Raw genomic sequence first — 2,963 nt, 5'->3', positions numbered from 1 at the left:
ATGTGTTCTGGATGTGAAATCTGGGCTGTTTCGTCATCTGTCAGATGAGGATGTGATGCCTCTGAGGAGTGGTTGTGACCCAGCAAGGGAAACTGCATTGTCATTGTGCTGAGCAGGGCTGATGATGGCCAGGCAGGAATGAGGCTGGGAGGAGAGGACTGGGGAGCAGGGTGGAGTTCCTCAGGGGCTGTGTCAGGCGAGGCAGGGCAGGGAGGAGACAAGCCAGAGATACTCCACCTGGCTAGAATCTCCCACAAGTGTGACCCAAGGCACAGAAACTGGGGTGGAATGAGAGTGGACTCTGGTCAGTGGGACGCAGTAAAGTGGGTTGGAACCAGTGAGCTGGATGTGTGGCCCTTCAGGGAATAGAGATCCTAGATGTGGACTCAGAAATCAGTGTGTTTCCTGGACCCTGCTGGCAAGTAAGTTAGAACAGAAGAGGTATCTACGTGGGGCCTTGACTCACCCCAGATATTTTGCCACTAATTCCAACATTCTTTCTCTGAGAACACAAACATACATAATTTAATGTAACTTAATTTAGGAGAGCTAAGTAATTAAACATGAGGCCAAAGTACGTAAGAAAGTGGCAGTCTTTTATTGCAAATATGCACACACTCTCGGGCGAAGTTCTCTGGTCCTCAGGTGTGGGGGGCCAGGGAAGTCGCAGCGGCGCTCTCCGGTGATGTTCTCCGGTCCACAAATGCGGGGACCGAAGAAGTCACGCCGGCTCCTGCCGGCGGCGGACTTTTATGCCTGGGAGCTGGAAGGGGAGGAGTTTGGGGCATGTGTGTAGGAGTGGCTTCTTGAATTTCGGTGTCCCTGGCTTGACGTCATTCTGCGCATGCTCAGTTGATTTGGTTCTTTCCCGGGCGCGGGAAAATCTGTGATGAAGAACCCGGAAACAACAGGGACTGCTCCATCTTGTTCACCTTCCTTCATCTTGTCCCTTTTCCTTCACCCAAACACATGGGAGGTAGAGGGGTTTACAATCCCATTTTACTCCTATACACAGAGTCCTGGGCCACTGAATCAGTAAAAGTTCATGGTGATTAAGCTTCTGCACGGGGGTGGTCCAGCATCACCATGGAAACATCACACCCTTCTCCCAGCCCAGGAAATGATGGAGGGTGATGGGTAGGCACAGTGCCAGGAATCAGGCTTGGGCAGACGTACGTGCAGCACTGGAGATGACTGATGGAGGGAGAGAGAGGCTCTGGAGCAAGGGAGCTCATCACCTGCTGGTGTCCCAAGGAGGACCAGATCTAACTGAGTGAATCTAGCGGCACAAATTGGGATCTGAGCTCTGCAGATTTGGGGGAGGAACTGGTAATGCTCCCTCACAGTCCCTCCCTTTGAACAGGAGCTCGCCTTTGACTCTCAAGTCCAGCATCTAGTTATTACTGAGACGTGCTTCCCTGCACCTGGCTGTGAAGCAGGCTCGCCTCCACCCCGGCCCTGGGCCCACGTCCCACGCTGACCTCCTGCCCGAGGCCCACTCTGCTTTGCCCACCTCCAGAAAACCCATGTTCTGACCGCTCCTACAGCTCCACTTGCTGGCCCAGAACTCTGCTCTGAGAAGCTCATCAGCTCCTTGTGAATGTTCCGACCTCCTCCAGCTCTTCCTGGCTCACACTGAGCCTCTGACGTTTCTTCAAAAGCCTTATAAGCTCGGTAGGCCCCAGCGTCCTCTTCTTACCCTGCTCTCTGAGCCTGATGCCTGTGGCCCCCGACTCCTCCTGCCTCCCTTGACAGCCATGTGCAAAGCCACCCCAAAGGCTACTGATTTCCCTGCCTAGCTCATGGGACATGCATTTCTCCCTTGTCTCAGCCACTGGCATCCCAGGCCAGGATTCCTCATGGCCTTACTTTTCCACTTCTGCCTGCCCTGCCCCTCGAATCTGCTCCATGATTTGGGCAGGGCAGGCAGAAGTGGACAAGTGAGGACACTTCTCACTCATGGGCAGAACACGACCGTGTTGCCCCACGTTGAAGCTATGTGATGGCTCTGCTCTTTTCTCAGGGTAGGGCCGTCACCTTCAATACCTTTCGGGCCCTGCCAACCATCCCAGCCCCACTCTGCCCCACTGTCAACTTACAGGCTACTCATTCAGTCAGTCAGTAAACAAATATTTTTTATGCATCTGCTTTCCTTCAAGAACAACTATGGGTATAACAGTGAAGAAAATATTCAAACATTCCTGCCCTCATGGAGCTTACATTTGAGAGATAAGAAGCAGATAGCAGCAAGATAGATGAGTAACACATACATGGGTTAGATGGAGGTAAATGCCCGGGAGAAAATGAAGCAGGGAAGGGGAAAGTGGAATACCAAGGTCTCAGGGGAGGGGACATCAGGGAAGGCCCTGTCAAGAGGACAGAAGGAGGCAGGAGCCACCAGACTGTTACCCCTGCCAAGGTCCCACATGATTGCATGTCTGTGTGCTCACGGGCAGCCAGGAGGGTGGTCTAGCTGGGGCAACTGACCATGGGTGAACAGCAGGGGGTCTTGCTGGGGACAGGCTGGGTCATGGAGGGCCCCAGGGGTCATTGCTAGGCTTGCAAATTTAGGAAGTTAAACTCATCTGATGAGGAAGGAAGGGAGGCAGACAGGCTGGAAGGCAGCTCTAATATCTTGTGGCCACCCCAGAGGGTCACAGTGCTCCCTGGAACCCAAAACTTACTCTGAAGACAGCACCCCACCATGAACCCCTTCCTCCTGCCATGGCCACATGAGACTGCAAGAGCCGCTAGGCTGACATGGGGCCTTCTGGCCACAGTGACTGATCCAGGGATGGGAGCAGATGTAGTCTTGGTGTTGGAGTCCTTCCTTGGAAGTTTTCAAGGTAGGATTCAGGAAGGTCAGGCCACTCTGATACGGTTTGGCTCTGTGTCCCCACCCAAATCTCATCCTGTAGCTCCCATAATTCCCACGTGTTGTGGGAGGGACCCAGTGGGAGATG

The sequence above is a fragment of the Mandrillus leucophaeus genome, unplaced genomic scaffold, assembly GCF_000951045.1.
Source record: "Mandrillus leucophaeus isolate KB7577 unplaced genomic scaffold, Mleu.le_1.0 Scaffold602, whole genome shotgun sequence".
Taxonomy (NCBI): Eukaryota; Metazoa; Chordata; class Mammalia; order Primates; family Cercopithecidae; genus Mandrillus; species Mandrillus leucophaeus.
This window is presented reverse-complemented; position numbering follows the sequence as displayed.